Genomic DNA, 17,699 nt, shown 5'->3' with positions numbered 1-17,699 from the left:
TGCAATTTGGGGATTAAAAGCCAGGACAATGGCATGCCACAGATTCATGGCATTTTATGTCAAAATCAATGTCAAATTCTAAATGTCAAAGTGTTCCCAAATTGCTTCATTCTATCCCTCTCTAATGAGAGAAATGACATAGTTAAATAAGCCTCCATAAAATTAATCCCTTTTAGTCACCTAAGTTCAAGACATTTTAATCAAGTCAATGATCATATGCAATGCACACTTACAATTCAGAATTCAGTACCTAAATTGATTACTATGATTCACCTACTTTGATTTTAGAAATCAGAAGCCTTAGCATTTTTCATATTTTGTAAACAACACTGGAATTCTGAGGCAGCATCTAAAGTCTCATATCATACATGTCTCTCCTTTCTTTCATTCAGGTTCTTCCTGGAGGATCTGGAGTACTAGGTTTCATTATCAATTATTAGGCCATACGTTCTTCATATCTCAGTCCTATTTTTGGGGTACTTTTTATTAACACTTCAAATATTTTTTCCTTTCCCGGTGTCTCATCCATAAGCCCCCTACCCTATTCTTTACTCACCCTTTAATGTTCCTGCTAGGCTATTTTTTTGAAAGGAAATCAGAAAGTATTTGAGTAGGAAGGCATCCATCACATAGCATCCTTCCACCTATCTTCTTTCTTCTGCTTCAAATTCTAAGTATGAACAAGAAAAGAAACTCTATTTGTTAAATGTTTCTTCTAAATTGATACTATATTCCATAATTTATATGTTCAATTTCATTGATTCTTTCCATAATACCTGTATTTCTGCTTCACATATTAGGAAATATAGACTAATAGAGGTCAGGTAAATTTCTCAGGGTCATAGAATAAAGAGAAAAAGCTGGTTGGACCAACTATTCCCATTCATAAAATTGTGCCCATCTCACTTTGACCTCATAGTTACCTGAGCTGTGAACTAGAGAAAAGTGCACTATAGGCAGAATCAAATGCAACTCATTTCTAATTTACCAACTTAATCTAATCGATAAAGAGAAACATCTTTAAGGGAATGCAAAGAAACACAGTATTTATAAAAATTCAGATCTATACTTAGCATAAGAATATTTATAAGCATAGTAATTTTCTACAGTATGGGTTTGATGAATATGAATGTGTGTCAGTTGAAATCTTTGTGGTTCAATTTATATACCTTTTATGCCATTGTACATAAATTTTATGCTCATTTCAAAAAAGAATTTTGAACATTTATTTCTATTCTTGAAAAAATCTTGTCAACTGTAGACTGTTGTCTTTATTCAGGTGAAGGCAGGCACAAGATAAGGCAAGGCCTGTGATTGGACAATAAAAAGGTAAGGCATTGACAGAGCTTTTTGGTTTTTTTTGTTTTTTTTTTTTTTTTGTTTTTTTTTTTTTTTGGTTCTTTTTTTTCGGAGCTGGGGACCAAACCCAGGGCCTTGTGCTTCCTAGGTAAGCGCTCTACCACTGAGCTAAATCCCCAGCCCCGACAGAGCTTTTGTAAGGTGGGAGAGAGGAAAACAGGAAGAAGAACCAAGATAGAAGAGGAGGAAGACAACCCAGATCTGTGTGGCCTTAAAGGATCACAGGTAGTTATGAATATTTCATAAGAGATTGATTTTTGTAGGACAATTTGTCTTATCTAGATCGGCAGTTTATAACATTATCAATTGGTTGTAAGTTTATTGTGTGGATGTTTTGTGGAATGAGAATTTAAGATATAAATCTGATTGCTAAATTACAAGCTTATTGAGTTTTGACAACAGTAAAACTAAAAACAAGTTACTGGCAGTTGTGACTATAACCACAGGGGGTGGATATTGAGAATATGAGCAGAGTCCACAGCAAGAGAATTGCAAGAGGGCAGCTGCTGCCAGGATCAGAGAGTAGCCTGGTGGAGTGGGATGGAGATTGGGAGTTTAGTAGTTGAGATGCTCTGCTGATTGTGATGACAATACTCAGCACATGCCATGTTGCCTAAAGAAGCCAGCCCTAGCATGGGTTGGTAATTTTTTTTTAATATTTACTGCTACAGTCAACACTCAAGCTAATTTTGTAGAAAATATTTTTATTTTTATTGGATATTTCATGTATATACATTTCAAATGTTATCCCCCTATCCCTCCTCCCTACCTCCCCCCTTCTATGAAGATACTCCCACTCCCAGCTCAACACCCTGGCATTCCCCTACACTGGGGAAATGAGCCTTCACAGGACCAAAGGCTTCTCCTATTGATGCCAGACATTGCCATCCTCTGCGACATATGAGGTTGGAGCCATGAGCTCCTCCATTGTACTCATTAGTTGGTGGTTTAGTCCCCAGGATCTCTGGGGGGTCTGGTTAGTTGATATTATTGTTGTTCCTACGGGTTGTAAACCCCTTCAGCTCTTTAGTCCTTTCTCTAACTTCTCCACTGGAGTTCCCATGCTCCATCCAATGGTTAGCTGCTAGCATCCTCATCTGTATCAGTAAGGCTCTGGCAGAGCCTCTCAGATGCTCCAACATATAACAAGGACACATGCTCCACTATGTTTGTAGCAGCCTTATTTATTATAGCCAGAAGCTAGAAAGAACGCAGATGTCCCTCAACAGAGGAATAGATAAGGAAAATGTAATACATTTAAACAATGGAGTACTACTAAGCTATTAAAAACAATGACTTCATGAAATTCTTAGGCAAATGGATGAAACTAGAAAATATCATACTGAGTGAGGCAACCAAGTCACAAATAACACACATGGTATGTACTTACTGATAAGTGGATATTAACCCAAAAGCTCAGAACACCCAAGAAACAATTCAAAGACCACATGACGCTCTAGAAGAAGGAAGACCAAATGTGGATGCTTCAGTCTCTCCTAGAAGGGGGAACAAAATACTCAAGCTAATTTTGTAATCCTCATAAATATATTAAAAGATTTCATATTAACTTTTATCCTGCTGAATGCTTCATCCAAATTCTGACTCATGCATTTCCCTCTGGAATGTTCACAAACTACAGTTACAAATTGTATAATAATATCAGTGACACTTGATATGATTTTTAAATTCTTTAGAAAATAGAGCAATTCTGATTTAATTGCACTTGTTTTTCACTCAAGAAGAAACACAAATGCATACAATTAAATATAAAGTGCTCCTGTACTCACTCACTCATAAAACCTATCTACTAAAGAGTCCTTTATTTAGCAAGTGTTTTTTTAATTATTTTGACACTTCTTAAAATTCTTAAAATCTTAAAAAAATAAAGAAAGTCATTCCAATTTTGTAAATAGTCTTTCTTTCATTATATTGTTTCTTTTATGTCAAGTGTCATTTCAATTCCACCAGTTAACTTGTACTCAGGTAAAACAAAATGGATGTCTTGGCATTCTTTGTAATAAGTTTATTAGAGAAAAGGTTTGGGGTAAAGATGATTTAAAGAAATTTTGTATCCCATGCCCTAGCACAATCAGACTACCTCTGCCTGCAACTCAGTCAACCTCTGAACTTCTGCCACAATCCATTCTACCAGCAAATGCCTACAATTTTCTTCTCCATTGCATTGAGTCACCCTATTCAGTTTCCAGACTTCCCATGTGCTCTTCCAAGGTATATCTTGAATAGTATCCATGCTTTCTCTCAACTTGCCAGATCAGTCTGAGATCCATATACAGTGTCTTGGCATAAAATGGCCTCTCCCACTGGACTACAAAGAAGCTCTAGTTTTGGTGAAGACCAATTCCCACAACACACACTACCCTCTGTGCCCAGGCAGATCTACTCCCAATCTCCACTCATGGACAAATAAGTCCATTCAGTATACCAGCCCAGTCCCAATGTTCACATGACGGTCCAATAATACTAAGGAGAAATTACTAAAGAGAATAAATGCCTATGTAATACCCAAGAAAACATAAACAGAAGATTAACAGACATGACAAAGACAAGCACGACAGGAGTATGAAATTCAATCAGAAAGCAAAAACATTGAAAATGACTCAGACTAAAGTAAAGATGGAGTTGAAAAATCCAGTAACTGAACTGGAAAGCCCTAAAGAAAGTCTTACAAATTGAATGGATCAGGAAGAAGATAAAATATTAGGACATAAAAATAAAAGAGAATCTAGACCAAATAAATAAGAAATATAGAAATATAGCTAACACACAGGAAAAAAACACAGGAAATAAGGAACACTATTAAAAATTTGTTTGAATTATATGCATGTTGCATGTAGTTTTAAAAATCAGACTACTGCCTTAGCCTAGGAGCTGCAACTGCACTGCTAGCCTCTCCAGGCTCCCTTTGTGTTCCTCCTGGCTGAACTCCAGAATCAGTGCTGTCAGCACTGACATGGCTTCTATCCCCTACCTGCCTTTGCTACTGGAGGGGTCACATTACCAACCTACTCTCAAGACCCTTGAATCAACAGGTAAAAGACACACACACTTCAATGTTACCTTTAGAACTTGCCTCTGGATTGGAAATGTTTGCCTTTATCAATTTATTATCTCCATCTTTCCCTTCGCCCTAAACTCTGTGGCTTTCATCAGCTAGCCAAAACCCCTTCCTTTCACTGCTACAGTCCCCATCCTGCCCTCATCCTTGGACCCTGTTCTTAGTGGAGGCCCCAGGCCCAAGATGCCCCAAGGCCTTTCATGACTGTTGCTTTCTGCTCATTCCAAAGCATGGCAGAAATGTTCCCTTCTCCTTTCCCCACATCTCTATTTCTTCTTAAGACCCAGAAACCCAACCTGTACCTTCCATCCAGCACTTGGCCCCCAAGCCTTCTTTATTAACAAGTCAGGAACCAATTGAGGAACAAGACCTTAAACCTTAGTGTCAGAACCTCCCCTTACGTAAACATATATGAGGGAGAAAATTTCCAAGTAAATGGTATAGACCAGATCTTCACAAAGACCATATAAGCAAATGTCCCCAAACTAAGAAAATATATGCCCATACAAATGTAAATACAAGAAGCATACAAAATACCACTTAATAAGACCATAAAAGAAAATTACCATTCTATCATAGATAAAATTTTAAGCATATATAATAGAGTATACTAAAACCTTGAAGAAAGAAAATGGAAGTAAAATATACAGGGAACATCATCATAATAATAGTTTCTAAGTAAAGAATTTAGAAGCTACAAGAGCCTGGAGCAATGTATTGAAAGTCATAACTTGCCAGAGCCTAGTAGACTGCATGGAACTGGTGCCCAGCTCTTGTCCTCCAGACTCTCTCTCTCTCTCTCTCTCTCTCTCTCTCTCTCTCTCTCTCTCTCTCTCTCTCTCTGCAGGTGCCTCAGAAGTCTTGGCCTCTGGAGCCTCTGCAAAGTCACTGTGTGCAACCAGAAGTAGCTACTCTGACCCATCATATGCAGTGTAATTGGAGGTCAGAAGGAAGCATCATATCCTCCAGAACTGGAGATCCAGGTGGTTTTAGCCTCTTGATGTATGTGGTTAAAACCAAACCTAGATTCAATGTAAGAGCAGATTTTTAGAAGAGAACTTAGGACTCAGGTCTCTATCTGGCCCTAGAGTTAACCCTGTGGCACATACCCAAATACTGCCCAGAGAGAGTTGATTCCCAGGAGTGCTGTCACTCCTAAGTTCACAGGTTCAGACCAACACTTTTGCTCCAACAACTGGCCAAAGAGGTACCAGCCAGGAGACCAGATGTTTCAGGAAACACTGATCAACTGGGGAGAAGAATCTTCCTGTCCCCATTTGTGCCCCAGACTTGACTCTGTAGCACAGCTCTTCTTATCCAAATCCTACTTGGAGAGAGCTGGTCTCCCAGAAGTGCTGACACGCCTAAAATCACAGGCTCACAGGCTCACAGACTCACAGAAAGGACAGGATCCAATCAGAGAGAGCACAACCAACCAACACCAGAAATAACTGGGCAAACTTAACAACCTAAGCAACAGAAACCAAGGCTACTTGGCATCATCAGAACCCAGTTCTACCACTATAGCCAGTCCTAGATACTCCAACACACTGGTAACAGAAGAATCTGGTTTAAAATCACATCTCATGATAATGATAAAGGACTTTAAGAAGGACATAAATAACTCCCTTAAAGAAATACAGGATACCACAGGTAAACAGGTAGACGTCTTTAAAATGGAAACACAAAAAGCCCTTAAAGAATTACAGGAAAACCCAACAAAACAGGTGAAACATTTGAACAAAATCATCCGGGATCTAAAAATGGAAACACAAACAATTAAGAAATCCCAAAGAGAGGCAACCCTGGAAATAGAAAACCTATGAAAGATATCAGGAAACATAGATGCAAGCATCACCAACAGAATAAAAGACATAGAATAAAGAATTTCAGGGGCAGAATATACCATAGAAGGTATTGACACAACAGTCAAAGAAAATACAAAAACCAGAAAGGTCCTAGCTCAAAACATTCAAAATCCAGGACAACAATGAAATAAAATCCAGGACACAATGAATACCTAAGAATAATAGGTAAAGAAGAGAGTGAGGATTCATAATTCAAAGGGCCAATAAATACCTTCAACAAGATTATAGAAGAAAACATCCTTAACCTAAAGAAAGAGATGCCTAGAGAACTCCAAATTGATTGGACTAGAAAAGAAGTTCCTCCCATCGCACAATAATCAAAACACCAAATGCACATAACAAAGAATATTAAAAGCAGTAAGGGGAAAAGGGCAAGTAACATATAAAGGCAGACCTATCAGAATTACACCTGACTTCTCAAGAGAGATGCTAATAACTAGAAGATCCTGGGCAGCTGTCACACAGACCCAAAGAGAACACAAGTGCCAGCCCAGGTTACTATGCTATACTAAGCAAAACTCTTAATTACCATAGATAGAGAAACTAAGATATCCCATGGCAAAACCAAATTTGTCGGGTATCGCCCAACAAATCCAGCCCTACAAAGGATAATAGATGGAAAAACCCCAAAACAAGGAGGGAAACTACACTCTAGAAAAAGCAAGAAAATAATCTCCTTGCAACAAACCCAAAAGAAAATAACCACACAAACATAATTCCACCTCTAACAACAAAGGTAACAGGAAGTAACACTATTTCTTAATATCTCTTAACATCAATGGACACAATTCCCCAATAAAAAGACATAGACTAACAGGCTGGATAAGTAAACAGCACCCAATATTTTCCTGAATAAATAAAACACACCCCAGAGACAAAGAAAGACACTACCTCAAAATAGAAGGTTAAAATTTTTTTCCAGGCAAATGGTCCCAAGAAACAAATTGGATTACAAGTTTAGCATTGAATAAAATCGACTTTGAACCAAAAGTTATCAAAAAAGATAACAAAGGACACTTCATAACTCATCAAAGGAAAATCTACCAAGATGAACTCTCAATTCTGAAGATCTGTGTTCGAAATATAAGAGCAACAACATTCATAACAGAAACTTTTGTAAAGCTTAAAGCACACATTGAAATTCCCACAAAAATAGTGGGAGACTGCAACACCCCACTCTCATCAACGGACAGATCATGCAAACAGAAACTAAACAGAGACACAGTAAATTAGCAGAAGTTATGAACCAAATGAATTTAACAGATATCTATAGAACATTTCAACCTAACACAAAAGAATATACCTTCTTCTCAGCACCTCATGGTACCTTCTCCAAAACTGACCACATAATTGGTCACAATATAAGCCTTAACAGATACAAAAAGACTGAAATACTTCCATGCATCCTATCACATCATCATGGACTAAGGCTGGTCTTCAATAACAACAACGAAACAAACAAACAAAAACAGAAATCCCACATACACATGGAAGCTGAACAAATCTCTACTCAATGATAATTTGCTCAATGAAGAAATAAAGAAAGAAATTACTTTTTAGAGTTAAATGAAAATGAAGGCACAACATACCCAAACTTATAAGAAACAATGAAAGCAGTACTAAGAGGAAAACTCATACCTACGAGTACCTCTAAAAAGGAACTGCAGAGAACATACACTAGACATTTCAAAGCGCACTTGAAATCTCAAGAACAATGAGAAGCAAATACAACCAAGAGGAGTAGACAGCAGGATAAAATCAAACTCAGAGCTGAAATTAGAAACAAAGTAGAAACACAAAGAACTATTCAAAGAATCAAGAAAAACCTGGAGTTCTTTGAGAAAACCAACTAACCAGATCCAATTAACAAAATCAGAAATGAAAAGGAAGACATAACAACAGAATCTGAGGAAATTTAAAAAATCATCAGATCCCACTACAAAAGCCTATATTCAACAAAACTGGAAAATCTAGATGAAATGTACAATTTTATAGACAAACACCAGGTACCAAAGTTAAATCAGGATAAGATAAACTATTTAAACAGTCTGAAAACCCCTAAAGAAATAGAATCAGTCACTAAAAGTCTCCCAATAGGGAAAAAAAAGCCCAGGACCAGATGGGTTTAATGCAGAATTCTATCAGACCTTCAGAGAAGACTTAATACCAATACACTTCAATCTATTCCACAAAATAGAAATAGAAGGAACACCAACCAACTTGTTCTAGAAGTCACAATTACTCTCATAACTAACCAAAAAAAAAACACCCAACAAAGAAAACATCAGACATATTTCACTTATGAATATTAATGCAAAAATAATCAAAAAAGTTCTCACAAACTGATTCCAAGAAGTCACCAAAGTGATCATCTATCATGATCAAGTAGGCTTCGTCCCAGGGATTCAGGATTGTTTCAATATAAAGAAATTCATCCACATAATTGTCTTTATAACCAAACTCAAAGAAGAAAATCAAATGGTCATATAATTAGATGCTGCGAAATTATTTGACAAAATTCAACATCCCTTCATGATAAAAGTCTTGAAACAATCAGGAATTCAAGGCCCATACCTAAACATAATAAAACCAATATATAGCAAGCCACTGGCCAACATCAAACTAAATGGAGAGAAACTTGAAGCAATTCCACTAAAATCAGGGACTAAAAAAGGCTGTCCACTTTCTCCCTATCTATTCAATATAGTACTCAAATTCATTGTCAGAGCAATCAGACAACAAAAGGAGATGAAAGGGATACAAATTGGAAAGGACAAAGTCAAAATATTACTATTTGCAGATGATAGGATTGTATACTTAAGTAACCCCAAAAATTCCACCAGAAAACTCCTAAACCTGATTAAAAAACTTCAGCAAAGTGGCTGGATATAACATTAACTCAAACAAATAAGTAGCCTTCCTCTATTCAAAGGAAAAACAAGCTGAGAAAAATAATGGAAACAACATCCTTCACAATAACCACAAATAATATAAAATACCGTGGTGTAACTCTAATCACGCAGGTGAAATATCTGTATGACAAGAACCATATGTCTCTAAAAACAAAATCGAAGATCTCAGAAGATGGAATGATCTCCCATGTTCATGGATTGGCAGTATTAATATAGTAAAAATGGCCATCTCACCAAAAGCAATCTATAAATTTAATGCAATCCCCATCAAAATTCCAACTACATTCTAACAGAGTTAGAAAGAGCAACTTGCAAATTAATATAGAATAACAAAAAAAAACAGAATAGAGAAAACTATTCTCAACAATAAAATAAGTGCTGGGGGAAATCATCATCCCTGATCTCAGCTTGATTACAGAGCAATAGTGATAAAAAATTTTTTTATGGTATTGGTACAGAGACAGGCAGGTAGATCAATGGAATAGAATTGAAGACCCAGAAATGAACCCATGCACATATTATAATCTTTGACAAAGAAACTAAAACCATTCAGCGAAAAAAAAGCATTTTCAGCAAATTGTGCTGGTTCAACTGGAGGTCAGCATGTAGAAGAATGCAAATTGATCCATTCTTATCTACTTGTATAATGCTCAAGTCCAACTGGATTGAGGACCTCCACATAAAACCAGATACATTGAAACTAATAAAAAAAAAAGTGGGGAAGAGCCTTGAACACATACAAGAAAAAAATTTGAACAGAACACCAATGGCTTATGCTCTAAGATCAACAATAGACAAATGGGACCTTATAAAATTGCAGAGTTTCTATAACAGAAAGGACACTGTCAATTGGACAAAATGGCAACCAACAGATGGGGAACAGAGCTTTATCAATTCTACATCTGATAGAGAGCAAATATTCGATATATATACAAATAACTCAAGAAGTGAGACTCCAGAAAACCAAATAACCCAATTTAAAAATGAGGTGCAAAGCTAAACAAAGGATTCTGAACTGAGGAATACTGAATTACTGCAAAGCACCTAAAGAAATGTTCAACATCCTTAGACATCAGGGAAATGCAAATCAAAACAACCCTGAGATTCCACCTCACACCCATCAGAATGGCTAAGATCAAAAACTCAGATGACAGCAGACGCTGGTGAGGATGTGGACAAAAAGAAACGCTCCTCTATTGTTTGTGTTTCTTGAGAAAATTGGAAATATTTCTACCTGAAGATCCAGCTATACCACTCCTGGGCATATATCCAAAAGATGCTCCATCATGTCAGAAGGACACATGCTCCACTATGCTCATAGCAGCCTTATTTATAATAGCCAGAAGCTGGAAAGAACCCAGATGTCCTTCAACAGAGGAATGGATACAGAAAATGTAATACATTTACACAATGTAGTACTACTAAGCTATTAAAAACGATGACTTCATGAAATTCTTAGGCAAATGGATGAAACTAGAAAATATCATCCTGAGTGAGGTAACCCAGTCAAAAATAACACACATGGTATAACTCACTGATAGGTGGATATTAACCCAAAAGATCAGAATATGTAGATATAATTCACAAGACTACATGAAGCTCAAGAAGAAGGAAGACCAAAGTCTGGATGCTTCAGTCTTTCTTAGAAGGGGGAACAAAAATATTCACAGGAGGAATTACAGAGACAAAGTTTGAAGCAGAGACTGAAAGAAAGGCAATCCAGAGACTGCTCCACCTGGGACGCCAAACCCAGACAATATTACTGATGCCAAGAAGTGCAAGCTGACAGGAATCTGATATACCTGTCTCATAAGGAGCTCTGCCAGAGCCAGTCAAATCCAGAGGTGGATGCTCGCAACCATCTATTGGATTGAGCACAGGATCCCAAATAAATGAGTTAGAAAAAGGACTTAAGGAGGTGTTTGCAACCTCATAGGAAGAACAATAGTATCAACCAACCATACCACCCAGAGATCCCAGGTACCATTCACCAAAGAGTACACATGAACTGACCCATGCCTCCAGTAGCACATGTAGCAGAGGATGGTCTTGTTGGACATCAGTGTGAGAAGAGGCCTTTGGTCCTATGAAGGCTCGATTCCCCAGTGTAAGGGTTTGCCAGGACTGGGAGACTGGAGTGGGTGGGACTGGGTGGGTGGGGGAGCACCCTCATAGAAGCAGGGGGAGGAGGATAGGATAGGAAGTTTCTGGAGGGGAAATCAGGAAATGGGAAAACGTTTGAAATGTAAATGAATAAAATATCTAATAAAAAAGTATTTAGGACTCATATAGCTTTCTAAATCATGTAACTCTTACCATTTTAAAAATAAAATCATTGATTCCAACAAAAATAGTCCTAATATACTGTGATGGCTACCCTATCCTAATAAATCCAACAGAATTATTTCCTATAACTGAAGGAGGAACAAACTTTCTATGACCTAAACAGTGTAAAACATTTATATCCAATAAAACAAATTAAAGAAAATACAAACACACAAAGCACCATTTCTGGCTGAAGAGAGGAATAAACATAGTACAGAGTCTGTGGCAAGAAATATGAAACTGTAATTATTAAAACACTAAATACCACTAATAATGCAAAACTAATATCAAAAGTCACCCAAACCCTCACCTAAATTAATGTAAACATTTCAGTGATAAGTCTTAAGGATACCTGGTTTCAATCCGCTAAATAAAGACATAAAATCTTTCAAAATGTTGTCTACAAGAAACACATCTTAACTTTAAAGATAATTGGAATAAAATAATAGACAAAAGTACTCCAGTTATAAGTGATCAAAGCAAGACAACCCACGGAAATTGCTGGTGGAGACAGGAGAAAAAGGAAACCCTCATTTACGGTTGGTGGTATTGCAAACAGGTGCAGCCATTATGGAATTCAATGTGAAGAATTCTTAAAAAGCGAAAACTAAGCAAACAGGTTATAATTTTAGGATTGGCAGAGTGCTGACATCCCTTAAGTCTATGACACATGAGGCTTGAGTACTGAGGAAAGGCTCGGGATAGCCATGTTTTGTTTGACCACTGTAGTTGGACTTATCAGGACACAGGAGTTTTTCCATCAATGTTTTTACGAAGAAAACATGGGGTAGAGGATCCATGATTACCCAAGGAAAGTATTGGTTACACCCTTCCAAGAGACCGGTTCTCGGTCATGGATCTACATGAGTTACTGTATCTATATCCATTAGTATAATATATTTTGTTTTCCTGAAAAACAGAAACAGAGAAGCTAAAACTTGCTCTACCACATGATGCAACTACACCACTCCTTGGCATATGCTCTATTGACTTGACATCATACTCTACAGATACTTGCTCATTCATGTTCACAGCTCTTCCACCTACAATAGCTAAAGAATATAATCAACCTAAGTGTCCTCGGTCTAATAAATGAAAGTTTAAAATATGTTGTGTTCACACTGCGTAATACTACTCAGCTGTAAGGAAAAATCAAATTATGAAGTTCACAAGTAAATGGATATAATTTGAAAGGATCATATTGAGTCAGGTAAGTCAGACACAGAAAGACAAAGAGGTCCATGTACTCATAGATAAGGACTATGGGAACTGAGAATGTTAAACCTAAAAGGTTATTTCTTCAAAAGAAGACATGTATAACCTGTTTTCAACCCAGAGGATATGGAGAAGTCATGACCTGACGACCTTTGCACTGTGTCTGTATAATATCACACTGGGATCTCCCTGAGACCCTTATCATGAACTTGGCAATCTATAGAATTCATCTTTATGGAAATTGTTTCATGTACTTTACAAAGAGTTTCAATGTAGCCATATCTGAAGTTTTATTGTGCACATGAGACTGAGTTAATTATCATTAGAAAGAAATATCATCAAATTGAGCTGCGCTTAAACATGTCTAAAATAAACCTCTTGGGCTCAGACATCTGATGTTTGAAGCAGCACCGACCACTGAGTCATGCTGACCTGAACTACATTCTTGTCCTAGCAGATCATTACTCTGTTGGCTGTGGTGATCGCAGAGACCCCTACAAACACAGGTTATCTCATATTGCAAGTTGCTAGCTCCAGATCTTCAAATAAATGTGAGTACATGGAGTAAATGAAAAGAAAAAAATTAAGAAAGAAAATAGGATCTTGGACAGGAGAGGGAGCTTCAGATGCAATGGAGAGGGGAATAACATGCCACAAGTGCTCTGATCATGAAAATAAATCCCGAGGAAGGAAAGAGAGTTAAATAGGGAAAAAGTAGGGACTAGCAGAATGTAAGGAGAAAGGTGAGTAAAATAACAAGGAGGTAGGTGGGTAAGAATGTCTGAACATGGCCACAAGGAATCACAGTATTAACTACTTATCTTTAAATAACATATTGTATGTAGTTTCATAAATACAGAAGTGCATGAGAGTGAGACAGAGAGAGAGAGAGAGAGAGAGAGAGAGAGAGAGAGAGAGAGAATGTTTATCTGGGTTGATGGTGCTCCCTCCAAGAGTCAAAGACTACATCCAAAACCCCAAGACCATAGATGAAAAGTGCTACAAGCAACTGAGGAAAGCTAAGATTGGAATAGGTGCGTCTTCCCAGGGAATATCACACCAATTAGTTACCCAGTATCAGACAATCAACCCTTAAAACATACATATAAGTTATGTAGAATGAACAGGTTATATTAGAAACATACATATGTTTACATATATACACTATGCATGCAGTAAAGAATAGTGACAAAAAATGGGAGAGTTTGGTAAAAGGAAACAGAAGGAACAAAGTACAGTACAATCTAAAGAATATGGTTGTTTTTCTTTTGTTTGATTTTCCTATTCTAGTTTGTTGTTTTTATTTTATTTTATTTTTTAATTATTTTTAGACATCTATATTCTAATGAAAGAAGGGAGAGAGGGAGGGATGAAGAAAGAATTAAAAGAAAGAAAAGAAAGACAACGAAGGAAGGGAGAGAGAGAGAGAAGGAGGAGGAGGAGGATTTGTGTGGGACATTGAAGAGGATCTGGGAGTAGTTGGAGGGGAGAAAATCATAATCAAAATATATTGTATAAAAATTACCTGTTTTCCATTTAAAATGTTTGACAGACATGCCCACAGCCAAGTCTCATAGAAATAGTTCCTTAATTGAGCTTCCTTCTTTAAAAATAAATATAAATGTAAGTTTTAAAATTAAAAATGTAAATCAAGACTCTCACGATCTCCGCGGCCACTTACTTATCACCCACAATTCCCTCTTCTTTCTCTCTCCTCCAGCCAAGCAAGATTTCCAAAGGAAAGAAGGCCAAGGGGAAGAAGGTGGCCCCGGCCCCCACCGTGGTCAAGAAACAGGAGGCCAAAAAGGTGGTCAATCCTTTGTTTGAGAAAAGGCCTAAGAACTTCGGCATTGGGCAGGACATCCAGCCCAAAAGAGATCTCACATGCTTCGTCGAATGGCCCCGCTACATCAGGCTGCAGTGGCAAAGAGCCATCCTCTATAAGCAGTTCAAGGTACCTCCTGCCATCAACCAGTTCACCCAGGCCCTGGATAGGCAAACAGTGACTCAACTGCTTAAGCTTGCCCACAAGTACAGGCCAGAGACAAAACAGGAGAAGAAGCAAAGGCTGCTGGCCCGCTCTGAGAAGAAAGCTGGTGACAAAGGGGACATCCCAACTAAGAGACCACCTGTCCTCCGAGCAGGGGTCAATACAGTCTCCACCTTGGTGGAGAACAAGAAGGCTCGGCTGGTGGTGATTGACCATGATGTAGACCCCATTGAGCTGGTGGTTTTCCTGCCTGCCCTTTGTTCAAGGGAAAGGCCCTGCACCACTGTTGCTTTCACACAGGTTAACTTGGAAGACAGGGTGCTCTGGCTAAGCTGGTGGAAACTATTAGGACCAATTATAATGACCGATAAGACGAGATCCGCTGCCACTGGAGAGGCAATGTCCTGGGTCCTAAGTCTGTGGCTCGCATTGCCAAACTGGAAAAGACAAAGGCTAAAGAACTCGCCACTAAACTGGGTTAAATGTACACTTAAATTTTCTGTATATAAATATAATTACAAAATTAAAAAATATATATAAATCAAAAATAGTAACTTTAAAGATAAAAAAAGAATTTTTGGTAGGAAGTGGGTTTTATTACCCCAATGAGAAAAATATATTTTGTGAATATAGTTTCAATTTAGCCAACCAGATCACTCATATTAATATCAAACTCCCTAACATATGGCTAGATTGTAAAACTTTCCTTTGATATATTCTGTTCATAGCCTACCAGCTTTCATGTTTATCCATACACTATTACTTCCTAAATATTATGATGATCTAAAAGATTTGTTCATACTTCTTTATTTTATTGAATTTTATTATTCTAGGTTTAAAAAAGTACATATTCAGGGCTCATGGGTCCTACTTTATCAGGCAAATAAACTTTTCTATCAAATGATGCTAAATATGCTGAACAACAATTAATCTCTTTTCTAAAGTTTAAGAATTCCGTGAAAAAGCAGATTTAGCAAATAAAAATACAAAAGACCCATTTAAGGTTGAATTTCAGAAAAAGATATTTTTTTTTAAGATTTATTTATTTATTATATATAAGTACACTGTAGCTGTCTTCAGACACACCAGAAGAGGGCATCGGATCTCTTTACAGATGGTTGTGAGTCACCATGTGGTTGCTGGGAATTGAACTCATGACCTCTGGAAGAGCAGTCGGGTGCTCTTAACCGCTGAGCCATCTCTCCAGCCCGCTGAGCCATCTCTCCAGCCCGTGAGCCATCTCTCCAGCCCCTGAGCCATCTCTCCAGCCCGATATTTTTTAATATAACATAGGCTATGCAATATCTGGGGTGTACATATGCCTTAAAATTAGTTATCCAAGATTACAATTTTTAAATGATTCTATTTTTAAAATTTCACCATATTTGCAATAAAATCATCTGCTCTCTAAATGAGTTCTCGTTACTTCTATATTTCAAGCTTTTAGATCTACTCCAGGTACATCAGCCTACACACTTTTGCACATACATTTTAATGTACTAACAAAATTATCATTCCTACAATATATTCTCAGCTCTACCCTGAAATGTGCTTGCTGAAATTCATTGCTTACCAGAAGTTCAAATTTCCATGAACCACAAAAGGTCTTCTGAAAAAAGGAACAAAACCATGATATACATTTATTCGAGGCATAATTTTGCTCAAATGAAGTGGAAACTAGGAGCTTTCTGAGGCTTTTGTTTGTGCTCTGTAATCACATGCATCTGTGTTTTGCATATAAGAATACTCTCCTTACACCATTGTTTCATTCCCGTAGAAAACCTCTCATATAACAATTTTGAGGTGCATGTAATACATATTATAATTGTGCTTTCTTCCTATAAGGAAATATTCTACACTGTTCATTGAGATGCTGAGGACAAAACTGTAGGTCCGTGTTCACTCTGCTGCTAGGTGTGGCCTCTTGGAGAGGCAGAATATGGGGAGCTTGACTGAGCTTATCCCACATGGCAAGCAGGGTGGGAAAGTGCAGTGTGAGGTGTGAGAAAGCTTAAGCAGCTGGGTCTGGTGTCCCCAGGCCTGCTGTGAGTCTGGGGCCTTGGGGTTCTCAGACTTTTGGACATCCAAGTGCCACTGAGAGTTGTAGAAGAGCAGAGAAAATGGAGTGGGGCCCCACAGGCAGGGGACAGTGTCTAGCTTGCTGCTGGGGGGAAGAGGGGAGCTCCAGCTTGTCCAATGGGTGATTGTCCTTAGCTTTGCAGAGATAGAATTGGTGGTTGTGGCTAGGAGCACAGAGAGGCCTTCAACTGGAGAATTAAGCTGTGGTTCTGTAGGCAATGCCTTCTTCATGGCTGCTCAACACAGATCTTTATGATATAGACAGTCCATGGTTCTAAAGAGTTTATGGGTTGTTCATGGTGAAAAATGGATGCATGATGTACCTTTCCTACTTCTCAGGGTGGGCCTGAGATTAAATACTTTTTGCATGGAGGAGTGTCTGGGAAGTGAAACTTAGTGGCTAAGCCCTTTGGGCCTGTAGGTATCTCATTAGCATGAAGAACTCTGTTTGGGGCCCAGGTAGCCTTAGGATGTGTTTCTTTTATGTGAAGAGCATGACACCTGTTTCAAGTCAGGAGTCCGGCAGGGAGTGGGGAGTCACCTAAGCCTCAGATGTGTGCCCACCAAGTCTCTGGGTCTCAATATGCTCTACCTTACCAAACTTCCTGGCATGGTTTTGTGTCCCAAACAAAACAATGTTGAGTACTTTACAGATGCAAGCAGTATGATTGCTATCTAACATTCCAAAATGAAAAGACAAAAAACAAAGAAAATAAAAAAACAAAACAAAACAAAACCAACCTCTACTACCAAAGTTTCAATTCTCATGTCTAAAAGGAAGGCATAAATAATTTACCAAAATGGAAAACCAGGTATGTGTAATTGGCTAAATATTTATTTAACAATTGTTTGCTCTCAAAATATATGATGACACC

The 17,699-nt window shown here is 37.8% G+C and overlaps 1 pseudogene; it reads left to right on the top strand.

Moving 5' to 3' along the window:
• Positions 1-15,719, top strand: part of LOC148006630 (large ribosomal subunit protein eL8 pseudogene) — a 53,593-nt pseudogene extending 37,874 nt beyond the window's left edge.
• The last annotated feature ends 1,980 nt before the right edge of the window (positions 15,720-17,699 follow it).

This window comes from Rattus norvegicus, chromosome 2 (genome assembly GCF_021556685.1).
Source record: "Rattus norvegicus strain SHRSP/BbbUtx chromosome 2, alternate assembly SHRSP_T2T, whole genome shotgun sequence".
NCBI lineage: Eukaryota > Metazoa > Chordata > Mammalia > Rodentia > Muridae > Rattus > Rattus norvegicus.
This window is presented reverse-complemented; position numbering and strand designations above follow the sequence as displayed.